Raw genomic sequence first — 18,862 nt, 5'->3', positions numbered from 1 at the left:
CTTTTATGTTGAGTCAGTTCACCTATTTCTCTCCACCTCAAGAAGCAAACACTTGTGTGAACTGTGCATTGATTCCTACATACTTGCATATTGCATTTGTTATATTACTCTATGTTGACAACTATCCATGAGATTTACATGTTATAAGTTGAAAGCAACCGCTGAAACTTCATCTTCCTTTGTGTTGCTTCAATACCTTTACTTTGATTTATTGCTTTATGAGTTAACTCTTATGCAAGACTTATTGATGCTTGTCTTGAAAGTACTATTCATGAAAAGTCTTTGCTATATGATTCATTTGTTTACTCATGTCATTACCATTGCTTTGATCGCTGCATTCATTACATGTGTTTACAATAGTATGATCAAGGTTATGATGGCATGTCACTCCAGAAATTATCTTTGTTATCGTTTACCTGCTCGGGACGAGCAGAAACTAAGCTTGGGGATGCTGATACGTCTCCGACATATCGATAATTTCTTATGTTCCATGCCACATTATTGATGATATCTACATGTTTTATGCACACTTTATATCGTTTTTCTGCGTTTTCCGGAACTAACCTATTGACGAGATGCCGAAGGGCCAGTTGCTGTTTTCTGCTGTTTTTGGTTTCAGAAATCCTAGTAAGGAAATATTCTCGGAATTGGACGAAATCAATGCCCAGCATCTTAGAATCCCCGGAAGCATCCAGAACACCCGAGAGAGGCCAGAGGGGGGCCACAGGCCCACCACACATGACCCTGGCGCGGCCAAGGGGGGGCCCGCGCCCCCCTAGTGTGTCGTCGCCTCGTTGACCTTCTGACGCCGCCTCTTCGCCTATAAAAAGGTCCCTGACCTAAAACTTCGAGACGGAAAAGCCACGGTACGAGAAACCTTCCAGAGCCGCCGCCATCGCGAAGCCAAGATCTGGGGGACAGGAGTCTCTGTTCCGGCACGCCGCCGGGACGGGGAAGTGCCCCCGGAAGGCTTCTCCATCGACACCGCTGCCATCACCACCGCCATCTTCATCAACGCTGCTGTCTCCCATGAGGAGGGAGTAGTTCTCCATCGAGGCTCGGGGCTGTACCGGTAGCTATGTGGTTCATCTCTCTCCCTATGTACTTCAATACAATAATCTCATGAGCTGCCTTACATGATTGAGATTCATATGATGATGCTTGTAATCTAGATGTCATTATGCTAGTCAAGTGGATTTTACTTATGTGATCTCCGGAGACTCCTTGTCCCACGTGTGTAAAGGTGACAGTGTGTGCACCGTGTGGGTCTCTTAGGCTATATTTCACAGAATACTTATTCACTGTTATGAATAGCATAGTGAGGTGCTTATTTATATCCCTTTATGATTGCAATGTGCTTTGTATCACTACTATTATATGTGCTACTCTAGTGATGTTATTAAAGTACTCTATTCCTCCTGCACGGTGTAATGGTGACAGTGTGTGCATCGTGTAGTACTTGGCGTAGGTTATGATTGTAATCTCTTGTAGATTATGAAGTTAATTATTGCTATGATAGTATTGATGTGATCTATGCCTCCTTCATAGTGTGATGGTGACAGTGTGCATGCTATGTTAGTACTTGGTGTAGTTGTGTTGATCTATCATGCACTCTAAGGTTATTTAAACATGAATATCGAATATTGTGGAGCTTGTTAACTCCGACATTGAGGGTTCATGTAATCCTACACAATTAGTGGTGTTCATCATCCAACAAGAGAATGTAGAGTATAGCATTTATCTATTCTGTTATGTGATCAATGTTGAGAGTGTCCACTAGTGAAAGTATAATCCCTAGGCCTTGTTCCCAAATACTGAAATCACTGCTTGTTTACTGTTCTACTGCATCTGTACTGTCCACAATATTACCACCATCAACTACACGCCAGTCCTGGACAGCAAAGCACTTTTCTGGTGCCATTGCTACTGCTCATATTTATTCATACCACCTGTATTTCACTATCTCTTTGCCGAACTAGTGCACCTATTAGGTGTGTTGGGGACACAAGAGACTTCTTGCTTTGTGGTTGCAGGGTTGCATGAGAGGGATATCTTTGACCTCTTCCTCCCTGAGATCGATAAACCTTGGGTGATCCACTTAAGGGAAACTTGCTGCTGTTCTACAAACCTCTACTCTTGGAGGCCCAACACTGTCTACAAGAATAGAAGCTCCCGTAGACATCAAAGTGCTAGACATTCTAGTAAGGTTTGCTAAGCTCTAGTTTATTTGCATAAAGCTAGTTTTTGTTCACAAGTATTTGAGAAAAGCTTATTCAAGTGCTAACTAACTCAAGTGGGAACATTAGTGTCATTCCCACCATTCAAGTGGTGATTTCAATTCAATTCACCACAAGTCATTTCACCATCTTCTTTCAACATCATTTTCAAAGATATGACATCGGAAACTATATGGCCTTTCCAACCGTCCGTAACCGTGGACGCGGCTATTCGAATAGATTTACACTCTGCAGAGGTTGCACACTTGTGCCACAACATTTGATTTCATCCGTCGGGATTACCCCGAATCATCGTAACACAGTACGCGGATCATCAACCATAACCTTTCACTTATAAATCCTAGTATGAGCACCTCTCCCCATGAGCTTGGCCTCCCAGTGAAGACCAACTGTCAACCTGGGAACTGCACAGGGCTTGGCCGTACAATTCACCTCAATTCACATCTTTGCTCAACAACGGAGGCAGCCTCAAGCATAACCCCTATGATGTGTGTTCAGAGGGAACCCATACTAAGATGCATAAACTTCCAGTTAATCCCTACCCATAATCAGGTATTGTGGGGGTACTTACTATTGGAAAGGTATCGCATTCAAACCAATATCATGTTTATCAAAAATCACTATCTTCTCTTGGTCATAATCACCTTCAAAAATCATTCAATGGAATGCTTCACCATTCCAAGGTTTCAAATTTCAATTCAAGTCACATTGTTCCCATCTAGAGTAGTCAAGTTTTATTTCATTAGCACTAGCTCTAATTCATGAGGGGTGCTATCTTGCTTTGCTTGATTGAGAATAACTTCACTACTCTAGTAACCTCTTGTACTTTGACCAAAGTTAACTATAAAAGTAACTTCTTGAGAAAACAAGTAAAAACTTGTAATGTATAAACTTGGGATAGGCTTATGTAAGAAAAGGTAAGATTCATGGTGCCTTGCCCCAAGGGGCTTTGCACTTTGCAAGAATATTAGCTTGCCTTGGTAGTTCTCAAAATTCTCCTCCTCCTCCTCCTGGTAGCAACCTTCTTCTTCCGTGTACTCTCCGGTGCTAGCGTCTAAATTTGAATACGAGTATAATTACTCACTAATTCAATGGCTATTCCATACATCACATATAATCACACAAACTACTCTATGCACATAAATAATCTAGTTTGGGTGCATGGGTTGTGTTGCTTGAGGAGAATTTACCTCTTTGTATTTAATATGTAAATGATAGTTTCCATAGGGTTCTTGAGAAATAATTTCCTCTCATTGAAATCTTCTTAAGATTTAATTTCTCAAACAATCATATGTGAACTTATATTGACCTAAGTCAAATATTCATCATTATCATTTGAGAAAATGATTTAAATGAGGTAGACCACCTCATACCATTTAGTAATGCTACAAATGATTTAAATCTCTAAGTAATTCATATAAGTGAGTTTGGCCAGGGGTCCAAACATCACATGAATTCATTGGAGACAAGCTTTAAATGAAGTATAATACTTCATAAGATTTACTTAATAGTTTTGGACAATATCAACTACATAAACTAGCCATATTGTCCATTAATTAAACTAGGGCATGATCATGCAAAGTGACCACACGATTTTATTGCATAAACAATTAGTGTAAGTCAGATGTGAGCTATTAGAGTTGGAATTAACTTAATATCTATTTTGGTTGATTTTTAATAATTATTTGAATATGGAAAAGTCCCTGCCTTCTTCTTTTTATCAGATTAATTCTACAGCACATCCTGGCATGGGACCAGTGGCATTCTTTATATCTTTTTACTAGCTTTCCAACCATATAAAATTCATTGAATTTGGTTAAGCCAATTTGAATCTATTGATTTTCAAAGTTTGGGCAGTATTGAAATTATTTGGAAATGTTTAAATGTCATTTGAATTAATGGGGCCGGCGGGAAATGAAACTGGGCCAGATTCGAATAAAACGGCCCAGTCCAGCCCAGCCACGGTCCACAGACGCACGGCGCGCTGACAGGGTGGGTCCCGCATGTCAGCGGCTATTAAAACCCGAATCGGTACGTTTTAAGGTGGAGCGTTGGATTAGATCCTGATCTAACGGCTCAGGGTCATCTTCTTCTCCGGCGAGATGCCGAAGGTCTGGCGGCGAGCCTAGGGGGTCGGAGAGCTCACCGTAGCTCCAGCTAGGGTGGGCAGTGTGCTCGGGGACGATGTCGACGACGGCGAAGCTCCTGGTACCGTCGGCTTGTCCTGGGGCGGCTCCAATCGACGGCGAGCTTCGGCGGCGGTCACGGGCAGTGGTGTAGCAATTGAGCGGCGGTGGTGGCTAATCGAGGCAGTGGAGTGGCGCAGGTGGTCGAGTGAGAAGAGGGGAAGACGATGGTGTGCTTGGATCGACGAGGGGAGTGCTCTATTTATAGCAACGCGAGGGTGCTGAGGGGCCGTGGAGAAGTCGACCATGGCGCGGCTTCTCCGGCGAGCTATCGAGCTAGGCGAGGGCGGCGCACTGCTCAGTACCTCATGGCAGTCCTCTGGGCGGCGACAGCTTGGTCGGGCAGGGCTTGGTTTGGTCGCATTGCTTCCAGGCATGTCGCGGCAGTGGCGGGGTTTGCTCAACGTCGCCGGCGGCAGCGGTCCAGGGTTGGTGTCGCGCGCGTGTCCTACGCGTTCGCGGTGGCACGGCGAGACCGTTGGTGCAGAAAGGGGGGCCAGGGCGTGCTCGAGGTGGTGGCGTTGCACGTGGCCAGTGCGCGTCTGTGGTGCGCCACGCGCGACGCGAGCGGCATGGCGTGGCCACCACTGGGCACGCTATTTCAGGCGAGTCCACGGCGTCTACGGCGAGCTGGTGAGTGCTAGGCGAGGTAGAGAGGTGAGGTGAAGCTGCTGGACACCAGGGCCAAGGTTGGGAAGCAAGGAGAGAGGGGGAGGTGGTCGGGTTGGCGACATGGCCGGCATGGCCATGTCCCAGCCTTGCTCCTCCTCTCCCTTAGGGTTGCTATGCCTCATTGATGGTTAGAGGGAACCAGGGGACCAATTGGACTAGGGTTTAAGTAGAGTTGATGAGGTAGATCACTATAGCAAATAGTGTCAAATAGTTACATAGATGCCATTTTTTATTTTTGTCCAAATTTGATTCAATTCAAATGATTACAAGTTTTGAATTGTTAGTGTCTCATTGAGTTAGAAATGACCAGAGGTGATGGAGTGTGGTGGTGGAATTGTTAAATTCAAAGTTTGGCAAAATTGGCTAAGTGTGAGATTGTTGCACATATTAAAATGTTGCAACTTTGGTTGAGCATAGCTAATGATCAAGAGAGAATTTGGCATGGTGTTCTTTACAAAAAGTGTTCCCCTTGATGTTGACTTGGATGTGGTGCAAAGGGTTAGCAAGGTTTAGTTTGAAAATTTTGAATTGCAAGGGCTCAAAGTAGTGATCAGACTATAATTGGCAGATTTGACCATTATCATATGTGAGCAAGTTTTGTATTTGAAATCCATTTGATTTGTGATTCTTTGATTCCAAAAGTTGTAATAAGTGTTTAGTAACATTATTCAACTAGTGGTGAAGACCAAATTGGTCTAGGGTCAAAATTTATAAAAATGCCATAGGGCATACGTGAGGGTTTTAGGGTTTTTCATTTATTTGATTTTCTTCCTCTTTTGGATTTATTTGGTTTGTGATCTTCTCATGATCACACTAGGGTTTTAGGGTTTAGCTTATACACATAATAACAATCATCATGGCATATCAATCAAATGCACAAGTCCTATGCATGGCACTATATGCAATTTAAAAAGTTTTTGTTGGTTTGAAATTTTGCTCTCTGGAATTCTTCTAACTTTCTTTTATTGAAATTTGGGATGTTACAAACCCTTCCCCCTTACAAAAGATCTCGTCCTGAGATCGAAATGAAAGTTAGGTACTAAAGAGATCTGGGTACTCCTTCTTTATGAAGTCTTCGCGTTCCCATGTGGCTTCATCCTCGGTATGATTGCTCCATTGTATCTTCAGAAACTTGATGCTTCGGGTGCAGGTGGTTCGGTAAGCTTCCTCCAGGATGCGAATCGGCTCTTCGCAGTAAGTCAAGTCCTTGTTGATATCCACCGATCGGTGATCAATGTTCTTGAACACTTCGGTCTTCTCAGGGACTTCAAGGCACTTCCGGTGGAGTGAGGTATGAAACACGTCGTGCACAGCCAACATCTCTTCAGGTAGCTCCAGTTGATAAGATACTTCTCCTCGGCGGCTCAGAACTTTGAAGGGTCCGACATATCGGGGTGCGAGCTTTCCTTTCAGCTGGAATCTCTGCATTCCTTTCAAGGGGGATACCTTGAGATAGACGAAGTCTCCGATCTCGAAGGTCATCTCCCGACGTCTCTTGTCGGCGTAGCTCTTCTGTCTTGATTGCACCGTCTTGAGGTACTCTCGGATCTTGTGTACTTTCTCTTCGGCTCCACGAAGAACATCCGGGCCAAAGACTTGGCTTTCTCCGACTTCCGACCAGTTCAGGGGGGTACGGCATTTCCTTCCGTACAAGGCTTCAAAGGGGGCCATCTGTAGGCTAGCTTGATAGCTGTTGTTGTAAGATAATTCTACGTAAGGTAAGCAGTCTTCCCACTTGGATCCATATTCCAGTACACATGCTCTCAGCATGTCCTCCAGTATCTGGTTGACTCTCTCAGTCTGTCCGTCGGTCTGAGGGTGATAGGCGGTGCTGAAATTCAGACGGGTGCCTAGTCCTTCATGCACTTTCTTCCAGAATCTTGAGATGAACTGTGATCCTCTATCTGACACTATCGATTTCGGGGTTCCGTGCAGGGCGACTATTCTGGAGATGTAGAGTTCAGCTAACTTTGGGCCTTGGTATGTGGTCTTGACGGCGATGAAATGGGCGACTTTGGTCAATCTATCGACAACTACCCATATTGAATCATTGCCTTTGCTGGATTTGGGCAGTCCGGTGATAAAGTCCATTCCTACGGAGTCCCATTTCCATTCTGGAATCTGGAGGGGTTGTAATAATCCGGCGGGTCATTGGTGTTCTGCCTTGACTCTTTGACAGATGTCACACTTGGTGATGTAGCTGCCGATTTCTCTCTTCATTCCATGCCACCAGAATTGCTCCTTCAGGTCTTGGTACATCTTGGTACCTCCGGGGTGGATTGAGTAAAGAGTGTCGTGGGCTTCTTGCAGGATGACTTGCTTCAAGTCTGAGTCCGATGGTACGCAGAGGTGTTCCTTGTACCAAAGAACTCCGGCTTCATCTACGGTGAATCCAGGGGCTTTTCCTGCGGCTATCCGTTTCTTGATTCCGTCAATGCTAGCGTTGTTTTTCTGGGCTTCCTTGATCTAGCTAACCAAGGTGGGTTGCAGTTCTATGCTGGCTAGGAATCCTTCACTAACAAGTTCAAGTCTAAACTGTTCAAACTCTTGATGCAAGCTGGGTTGTTTGGTTGCGAGCATGGAGTTCAACTGACACGGCAGTCTACTCAAAGCATCCGCTACCACATTGGCCTTGCCGGGGTGGTAGTGAATCTCCATGTCGTAATCCTTGATCAATTCGATCCATCGGCGTTGTCTCATGTTCAGCTCCTTCTGGGTGAAGATATATTTCAGGCTCTTGTGGTCGGAGTAGATCTCGCATCGATTACCCATGAGATAATGACGCCAAACTTTCAAGGCTAGGACCACGGCGGCAAGCTCGAGGTCATGGGTTGGGTAATTCTGTTCATGTTGCTTGAGTTGTCTTGAAAGATAGGATACAACTTTGCCTTCTTGCATAAGCACACATCCAAGGCCAGTCTTGGAGGCGTCGCAATATACGTCAAAGGGCTTTGCGATATCTGGCATGATCAGGATTGGGGCTGTTGTCAGTCTACTCTTGAGATGTTGAAAGCTCTCTTCACATTTGTCGGTCCATTCAAACTTCCTGTCCTTCTTCAACAATTGGGTCATTGGTCGAGCGATGCTCGAAAAGCCTTCTACGTATCTGCGGTAATATCCGGCTAATCCCAGAAAAGCGCGGACCTCGGTTTGGGTGGTTGGGGCTTGCCATTCCATAACAGTTTTGATTTTGGCGGGATCTATGGCAATTCCTCCTGCGGACAAGATGTGTCCCAGGAATCCAACTTCTTCCAACCAAAACTCACACTTGCTGAATTTGGCATACAACTGGTGATGCCTAAGGGTTTCTAGGACAGTCTCCAAATGATGTTCATGTTCCTCTTCGGACTTGGAGTACACAAGGATGTCATCGATGAAGACAACGACAAACTTGTCCAAAAAGTTCATGAAGATCTTATTCATGAGATTCATGAAATAAGCGGGGGCATTGGTCAGTCCAAAAGACATGACGTTGTACTCATACAACCCATATCTGGTGGTGAAGGCAGTTTTTGGAATGTCGGTGGCTCGGATTTTCAGCTGATGATATCCAGTTCTAAGATCTATCTTGGAGAAAACTCTGGCTCCGGTGAGTTGATCAAACAAGTCTTCTATCTTGGGTAAGGGGTATTTGTTTTTGATGGTGACATCGTTAAGCTTACGATAGTCCGTACATAAACGATTTGCACCATCCTTCTTGTCCACAAACAAAACTGGGGATCTCCAGGGGGATGCACTAGGTCTAATCAGACCCTTGGCCAACATATCATCTATTTGTTTCTTCAGCTCCACAAGCTCTGTTGTGTTCATGCTGTAGGCTCTCTGGGCTATGGGTCCAGTTCCGGGGATTAACTCGATGATGAACTCGATATCCCGATCCGGGGGCATACCGGGTAGATCATCCGGAAACACATCAGGGTAGCGACAAACGACCCTGATTTGATCCAGAGTTGGCTTGGATACACTTTGGTTGCAGGTAAATTTTCTGGGTAGTTTTTCAGAGACGTGCTCTACTACGATACCAGTGCTGCTAGTCATGGTTATGGCTTTCTTGGAACAGTCTATCAATCCATTGTGCTTGGACATCCAGTCCATTCCTAGTACGACTTCCAAACCTTTGGTTCCTAGAATGATTAGATTGGCATAGAAATCTACATCATGGATTTTGATAGGTACATTTTTTCAAAATTTTCTGGCTTTGGTGGTTGATCCGGGAATTTGAACTATCATAACATGCTTCAAACTGAGGGGTTGAATTTTACTTGTTGATGCAAAGTCTTCGGTAACAAAAGAATGAGATGCTCCGGAATCAAACAACACTCTGGTAGGGATGTGGTTGACAGAAAACATACCCAGTACAACATCTGGTGCTTCCTGGGCTTCTTCGGCGTTCATGTGGTAGAGACGGCCGTTGCGGTTATTGGGGTTGTTGGGGGCGAACTTCTTGCCGGTGGAGACACGGCGTTGCTGCTGAGCAGGTGCTGCGGTGTTGCCGGCGAGCTTGGCGAGCCTCTTGGGACACTCGTTGGAGTAGTGCCCCACTACACCACACTCATAACAAGTGATGGTGGCCTTGTCCTTGGTCGCAACGGGGACGGCGTTGCTTCCGGTTCTGGGAGCGGTGTTGGTGTTGTTGTTGTTGTTGTTGGGGGCTCGGGGCGGAGCGCGGTTGTAGTTGTTGTTGTTGTTGTTGTTGTAGTTGTTGTTGTTGTAGCCTCCTGGCTTGGAGTTTCCTCCACTCCGGTTCTGATAACCGGGGCGCGAGTTCTGCATCGGTGGCTTATTGTTTCTCGGAGTGAAACCTCCACTTGAGCTGGGGCGAAACTTCTGGGTATGGCTAGACCCACTTTGATTCGCCATGCGGCGCTTGCGGTTCTCGTTGGCTTGGTTCAGCTTGCCCTCCATCTGGATGGCGGAGTCAACAAGGGCTTCAAGGTCGGCGAAGGGGATGTTGACAAGGACAGTCTGCATCTCATCATGCAGTCCGTTCAGGAATCTCTCCTTCCTCTTCTCAACGGTGTCGGTCTCATCAGGGGCGTACCTCGACAGTGTGAGAAACTTGTCGCGGTATTCTACCACCGTCATGCGACCTTGTTTCTGTTCATGGAACTCATCCCTCATCTTTTTGATAAGACCCGGGGGTACATGGTACTTGCTGAACTTTAGCTTGAAATCCTCCCAAGTCATGAACTGACCTCCATTCATGGCACGGGTGCTTGTCCACCAAGCGCGGGCTGGTCCAGCGAGATAGTGGGTGGCAAATAAGACTTTCTCGTTGGCTTCCACTACGGCTACCTCCAGGTTGTTCTCCATAGTCTGGAGCCAATCATCGGCGTCGAGGGGCTCCTCGGTCTTGCTAAACACCGGAGGGTTGGTGTTCTGGAAGTTCTTGAGCTTGGATCCGGGGTGGTCATGATTTCCATGGCCTTGGTTGGCAATGTTCTGCAAGGCTGTGAGGTTGGCCTGGCGTTCAGCTCTTTCTGTCTCCCTGTCAGCAAGCAGGGTTTGCAGCAGTTGCATCATCGCGTCGTTGGTGCGATTGGGAGGGGCCATCTGAAGATATAGAAGATCATGAGATAAGAGGGAACATTCTATGGTTTATTTTGGTTAAGTTTGAAAACATTTGAAATTTGTAATCTTTTCATGACAATCATAACATTCATTCATTCATTCAACACATAGTACAAACTAACACACTCATACTCCAATGGTTTTAAGAACCATTCTCATGCTACGATACAAAGGATGGGATACAACTCACACCTACATAAGTGAAACTAGTGCAACTACTCCTCATCCTCGACGTCGATCGGGACGTAGTCATCGGGTCCTGCCTCCAGGAACTCGTAGTCCTCCTCCTCGGTGAACTCGTCCTCCTCAAAGTCGTCGTCGTCGCTCAGGAAGGCTCCTCCTCCCTGAAGGTCAATACCTCCGTCGTCATCCTCCATCTCTCTGAGCTGGTCTTCCTGGGCCTTGACAGTGGCCTCAAGTGACGCGATCTTGGCGCGAAGGCGCACACTCGTAGCGTCCTTCTTGGCACGCTGCTGGCGAAGGCTCTTGCGGTCGTTGTTGAGTAGCTTGATCGCCTCACCCTGCTCGATGATGTGAGCATGGGTCTGGTTCGCGTAAGCGTGAGTGGCGTCGAGGTCCTTCTGAGTCTGGTAGAGCATGAAGTCCAGGTGCTCAGCATGGTGCCTCAACTCCGGGTGCGGCTGCAGCTCCATGGGCACTCCCATGGCATCACGCCTCACGAGATGCGCGAAGCGAGAAGCGAGGATGCGCACCACGTTCTGTCCACAGAGGCGCGCAAGTGCCTCCTGAAGGCCACGTGCGAGTCCGTCGAGCCAGTTGCTCTCGCGGAAGGAGAAGAGGATCCTCTCCGAGGTGGGAGGCTCCATCTTGCCCCTCAAGTCGGCAGTGATCACCCACTGCAACTCTCCTCCGGGCGTGTCGTCCAACTGAACCCCTTGGAACTCGGGGTGTGGGCGCCCAAGGAAGTCAGAGACGGCGTTGAGGTCGTGCTCGAAGATCAAGCTCCCTCTGTTCCCAGGCTGGTAAAACTTGGAGTTGATGGGTTCATTCGGCTCCATCTGAAAGAGAATTGGATGAGTAAGTTAGAGAGCGCAAAGTGTGGCAAAATTTTAAGTAGATTCAAATAAGATAGAACATGATTCATCAAATGTTGGCAAAGTCTCAAAGACAAGAGTGTAAGTATATTTTCACAAATATTCATCATTTGTTTTCAAAGTTAAGTTTTTCAGAACGCCCATTATAACTAAGGTCTTCTAAGGTCAAACCTGGCTCTGATACCAACTTGTCAACACCCGGATTTTTAAGTCCGAATGCCTATTATGTCATACATCGCAATCCCAGGAATATTGTTGTTGCGAGGCATAATAGTTAAGTATCACAGTCATCATTCATTACAAACCATAATGTCTTACAACTTGGAATCACATCATCCATATTACACGAATAGTTGATCTATTGATCAAGGAACAAACACAAGTTCATAGCGGAAGCGTAATATACAAGGACTCTCTAGTCCACAGGCCAACGCTTGACGTCGGAAGACTTCTAGTTGTCGTAGGCGTCCTGCTGGTCATCTCCTTGTTCATCTTCATACTCTGGCCATTTGAATAGCCAGGGACAAAGCCGTGAGTACTTCAAGTACTCGCAAACTAATACTAATGTAAGTGCTAGACATTCTAGTAAGCTTTGCTAAGCTCTAGTTTATTTGCATAAAACTAGTTTTAGTTCACAAGTATTTGAGAAAAGCTTATTCAAGTGCTAACTAACTCAAGTGGGAACATTAGTGTCATTCACACCATTCAAGTGGTGATTTCAATTCAATTCACCACAAGTCATTTCACCATCTTCTTTCAACATCATTTTCAAAGATATGACATCGGAAACTGTATGGCCTTTCCAACCGTCCGTAACCGTGGACGCGGCTATTCGAATAGATTTACACTCTGCAGAGGTTGCACACTTGTGCCACAACATTTGATTTCATCCGTCGGGATTACCCCGAATCATCGTAACACAGTACGCGGATCATCAACCATAACCTTTCACTTATAAATCCTAGTATGAGCACCTCTCCCCATGAGCTTGGCCTCCCAGTGAAGACCAACTGTCAACCTGGGAACTGCACAGGGCTTGGCCGTACAATTCACCTCAATTCACATCTTTGCTCAACAACGGAGGCAGCCTCAAGCATAACCCCTATGATGTGTGTTCAGAGGGAACCCATACTAAGATGCATAAACTTCCAGTTAAGCCCTACCCATAATCAGGTATTGTGGGGGTACTTACTATTGGAAAGGTATCGCATTCAAACCAATATCATGTTTATCAAAAATCACTATCTTCTCTTGGTCATAATCACCTTCAAAAATCATTCAATGGAATGCTTCACCATTCCAAGGTTTCAAATTTCAATTCAAGTCACATTGTTCCCACCTAGAGTAGTCAAGTTTTATTTCATTAGCACTAGCTCTAATTCATGAGGGGTGCTATCTTGCTTTGCTTGATTGAGAATAACTTCACTACTCTAGTAACCTCTTGTACTTTGACCAAAGTTAACTATAAAAGTAACTTCTTGAGAAAACAAGTAAAAACTTGTAATGTATAAACTTGGGATAGGCTTATGTAAGAAAAGGTAAGATTCATGGTGCCTTGCCCCAAGGGGCTGGGCACTTTGCAAGAATATTAGCTTGCCTTGGTAGTTCTCAAAATTCTCCTCCTCCTCCTCCTCCTGGTAGCAACCTTCTTCTTCCGTGTACTCTCCGGTGCTAGCGTATAAATTTGAATACGAGTATAATTACTCACTAATTCAATGGCTATTCCATACATCACATATAATCACACAAACTACTCTATGCACATAAATAATCTAGTTTGGGTGCATGGGTTGTGTTGCTTGAGGAGAATTTACCTCTTTGTATTTAATATGTAAATGATAGTTTCCATAGGGTTCTTGAGAAATAATTTCCTCTCATTGAAATCTTCTTAAGATTTAATTTCTCAAACAATCATATGTGAACTTATATTGACCTAAGTCAAATATTCATCATTATCATTTGAGAAAATGATTTAAATGAGGTAGGCCACCTCATACCATTTAGTAATGCTACAAATGATTTAAATCTCTAAGTAATTCATATAAGTGAGTTTGGCCAGGGGTCCAAACATCACATGAATTCATTTGAGACAAGCTTTAAATGAAGTATAATACTTCATAAGATTTACTTAATAGTTTTGGACAATATCAACTACATAAACTAGCCATATTGTCCATTAATTAAACTAGGGCATGATCATGCAAAGTGACCACACCATTTTATTGCATAAACAATTAGTGTAAGTCAAATGTGAGCTATTAGAGTTGGAATTAACTTAATATCTATTTTGGTTGATTTTTAATAATTATTTGAATATGGAAAAGTCTCTGCCTTCTTCTTTTTATCAGATTAATTCTACAGCACATCTTGGCATGGGACCAGTGGCATTCTTTAGATCTTTTTACTAGCTTTCCAACCATATAAAATTCATTGAATTTGGTTAAGCCAATTTGAATCTATTGATTTTCAAAGTTTGGGCAGTATTGAAATTATTTGGAAATGTTTAAATGTCATTTGAATTAATGGGGCCGGCGGGAAACGAAACTGGGCCAGATTCGAATAAAACGGCCCAGTCCAGCCCAGCCACGGTCCACAGACGCGCGGCGCGCTGACAGGGTGGGTCCCGCATGTCAGCGGCTATTAAAACCCGAATCGGTACGTTTTAAGGTGGAGCGTTGGATTAGATCCTGATCTAACGGCTCAGGGTCATCTTCTTCTCCGGCGAGATGCCGAAGGTCTGGCGGCGAGCCTAGGGGGTTGGAGAGCTCACCGTGGCTCCAGCTAGGGTGGGCAGTGTGCTCGGGGACGATGTCGACGACGGCGAAGCTCCTGGTACCGTCGGCTTGTCCTGGGGCGGCTCCAATCGATGGCGAGCTTCGGCGGCGGTCACGGGCAGTGGTGTAGCAATTGAGCGGCGGTGGTGGCTAATCGAGGCAGTGGAGTGGCGCAGGTGGTCGAGTGAGAAGAGGGGAAGACGATGGTGTGCTTGGATCGACGAGGGGAGTGCTCTATTTATAGCAACGCGAGGGTGCTGCGGGGCCGTGGAGAAGTCGACCATGGCGCGGCTTCTCCGGCGAGCTATGGAGCTAGGCGAGGGCGGCGCACTGCTCAGTACCTCATGGCGGTCCTCTGGGCGGCGACAGCTTGGTCGGGCAGGGCTTGGTTTGGTCGCATTGCTTCCAGGCATGTCGCGGCAGTGGCGGGGTTTGCTCAACGTCGCCGGTGGCGGTGGTCCAGGGTTGGTGTCGTGCGCATGTCCTATGCGTTCGCGGTGGCACGGCGAGACCGTTGGTGCAGAAAGGGGGGCCAGGGCGTGCTCGAGGTGGTGGCGTTGCACGTGGCCAGTGCGCGTCTGTGGTGCGCCACGCGCGACGCGAGCGGCATGGCGTGGCCACCACTGGGCGCGCTGTTTCCGGCGAGTCCACGGCGTCTACAGCGAGCTGGTGAGTGCTAGGCGAGGTAGAGAGGTGAGGTGGAGCTGCTGGACACCAGGGCCAAGGTTGGGAAGCAAGGAGAGAGGGGGAGGTGGTCGGGTTGGCGACATGGCCGGCATGGCCATGTCCTAGCCTTGCTCCTCCTCTCCCTTAGGGTTGCTATGCCTCATTGATTGTTAGAGGGAACCAGGGGACCAATTGGACTAGGGTTTAGGTAGAGTTGATGAGGTAGATCACTATAGCAAATAGTGTCAAATAGTTACATAGATGCCATTTTTGATTTTTGTCCAAATTTGATTCAATTCAAATGATTACAAGTTTTGAATTGTTAGTGTCTCATTGAGTTAGAAATGACCAGAGGTGATGGAGTGTGGCGGTGGAATTGTTAAATTCAAAGTTTGGCAAAATTGGCTAAGTGTGAGATTGTTGCACATATTAAAATGTTGCAACTTTGGTTGAGCATAGCTAATGATCAAGAGAGAATTTGGCATGGTGTTCTTTACAAAAAGTGTTCCCCTTGATGTTGACTTGGATGTGGTGCAAAGGGTTAGCAAGGTTTAGTTTGAAAATTTTGAATTGCAAGGGCTCAAAGTAGTGATCAGACTATAATTGGCAGATTTGACCATTATCATATGTGAGCAAGTTTTGTATTTGAAATCCATTTGATTTGTGATTCTTTGATTCCAAAAGTTGTAATAAGTGTTTAGTAACATTATTCAACTAGTGGCGAAGAACAAATTGGTCTAGGGTCAAAATTTATAAAAATGCCATAGGGCATATGTGAGGGTTTTAGGGTTTTTCATTTATTTGATTTTCTTCCTCTTTTGGATTTATTTGGTTTGTGATCTTCTCATGATCACACTAGGGTTTTAGGGTTTAGCTTATACACATAATAACAATCATCATGGCATATCAATCAAATGCACAAGTCCTATGCATGGCACTATATGCAATTTTAAAAGTTTTTGTTGGTTTGAAATTTTGCTCTCTGGAATTCTTCTAACTTTCTTTTATTGAAATTTGGGATGTTACACCTCATCAGCAGCAGTTGCAATCCTTTTGACCAATGAAGGCTTAGCAGTTTCAGTCTGCATATGAAAATTGAAGAGCAACAGACATCAGCAGTGATATATAAAATGAATCTATGATACACTAATGCATATAGTGCTGGATGTAAGTGTAAGAATAGGGTTGTGTGTGTTTCTGAACTATTGGTAAGCATTAGACAAAGCCGGCAATAAACAGACAAATCAAATCATGTATGAGGATTAAGAAAATATACCTGCTTACTGAAAAGGATACCACCCAGCTAGCCCGTGGCCTTGTGCTTGAGGAGGTTTTCAGAAGATGGTGGCAGCACCATCGTCTTCACAGCAGCCTCATCAGGATCATTTTTTTCCATTTGAGTAGAGGCACAGAAGCTTCATCCTGCATATGAATAGCAACAGAACTCATCATTGATATTTAATAAATCTATGAGATAGACTGATGCAAGTAGTGCAGGATGTAAGTGGAAGAATAGGGTTGTGCATAGACAACAGTTGACAACAATGCAAATGATTACAAAAGAAGCCAACGGAACTCAACAGTTTATATACTGGATGAGACATACTGAAAAGTGAAAAATTAGTGTATGATGATTGTAAGCAAACGCAGTGTTTCTAAACCTTTGCTAACCATTAGGCAAAGCCAACAGTAATTAAACAGATAATAATAAAATCATGTATGTGGATTAAGAAAATATACCAGATTCAGTAAAAGGTCACCACCCAGATGGCCCATGGCCTCGTGCTTGTAGAGGTTTTCGGATGATGGTGCCGGCACCATCGTCCTCACAGCAGCCTCATCAGCCTCATTTTGCATCCACTTGAGTAAAGGCGCAGCAGTTTCAGCCTGCATAAGAATGGGAACAGATCTCAGCAGTGATATTGAATGACTCTGAGACAGACTGATGCATATAGTGCTGGATATAAGTGGAAGGGTATGGCTGTGTATGGACAACAGTTCACAACAATGCAAGGGTGTGTTCGGTTCTGAAACAGCGTGGAATGGAATGGAATGGTTCCATTTCAGAGGAATGGAATGGTTACATTTTTTCGGTTGGGAAAAATGGAGAGCAGAACAGATCGAGGTTAAACTAATCATTTGTCTCAAAATTGTAATTAGCAATTGCAAATGACATTTTAATCTCAAAGTCGTAATTAACAGCGCCTAATGGTGCTCTTTTAATCTAAAAATAGTAATTAACATCATTTTTTGTTGGGTTAGGGGAACTGGAGAGTAGATGAACATTACTGTATGCTGATTGTAAGCAAACGAATTTGGTGTTTCTAAACTTTTGGCTTCGAGATCTTATGGGCTTCAACTCTAGCCTACCCCAGCTTGTTTGGGACTGAAAGGCTTGGTTGTTGTTGTTGTTGTTGTAAACTTTTGGCAAGCATTAGAAAAAATCTACAATAAACAGACAAAAATCAAGGCATGTTTTGTGGATTAAGAAAATATACCATATTCATTAAAAGATCACCACCCAGCGGGCGCGTGGCCTTGTGCTTGTAGAGGCATTTAGAAGATGGGGGCGGCATCAACATACTGGCAGCCTGATCAGCCGCAGTTTTGATCTTCCTTTTGAGTAAAGGCCCTAAAGTTTGAGTCTGCATATGAATAGCAAAACAAAAGGCAGACCTCAGCAGTGATATTGAATTACTGTATGAGATAGACTGATGCATATAGTGGATGCTCTTAGCTTTTTGCACCATGAACACTAGCTATGGACAGACAAAAAAACTAGTTGACTCAGGATTGTCTAGATACCTCCATCCCAAAGCTTAAGGCTTATTTATTTTTGAGAAATCAAAACAAGTAAAGTTTGACCAAAATTTTAGAACATTCTATCAACAAATATAATATTGTGTAGATACCGTAGGAAAATATATTTCACAACCTATTTAATGATATTAATTTTGTATTTTGCATGTTAATGATTTTTGGTAAAAGCTTAGTCAAATATGGTATAGTTTGACTTTCTAAAAATAATATAAGCCCTAAGCTTTGGGATGGAGGTAGTAGTATCTAGAGCTAAAACACGTCTAGATACATCCGTATCTACAGATAGTTGAGTCAATTAATTTGGATCTGAGGGAGTATCAGATTCAGACTACATCATGGTAAGTTGGTTAAAAAAATTTACCCCTGGGCGGTCCCTGCCCAGCTCGGCAGTGGCATTTCGCTTCTTGTGCTGCAGATCTGGCCATGCTCCTGCAGTAGGTGGGGCGCTATCGTTCCCCATAGCCTCAGCACGGAACCTGGAGGTACCAACCTGATACAGAGAATATAGAGCATGGTGTCACAGAGGCTTTACGCACAAACAACTGAAGACATGTGCTACTTTAAGCATTTTCCAGAACAGGAACAGATTGAGGATGCAGACAGACAGAGTGGATAAGCAAACGGAGTACCTGCTTTGCGGGGCTGGGGACGCAGCTCAGGCTCAGCCAACTGCCCACATGCGTGGTGGCCTTACGCTCCATTGCCCCCCACCACCACCGAGGTCTTCCCTTTCCTGTACAAGCTGACAAAAGATACAGTGAGGATCAGCAAAAACTACAAAGGTTGCAAATGTCAACAAATAAAGGAAGAACACCCCAATCCAAGCAAAGGTAGCCCCCGCCCCCACCCCTATCAATCACTCCCAGCGCGAGGGTGACCAG

Source organism: Lolium perenne, chromosome 6 (assembly GCF_019359855.2).
Source record: "Lolium perenne isolate Kyuss_39 chromosome 6, Kyuss_2.0, whole genome shotgun sequence".
NCBI lineage: Eukaryota > Viridiplantae > Streptophyta > Magnoliopsida > Poales > Poaceae > Lolium > Lolium perenne.
Note: the sequence above shows the minus strand (reverse complement) of the source record.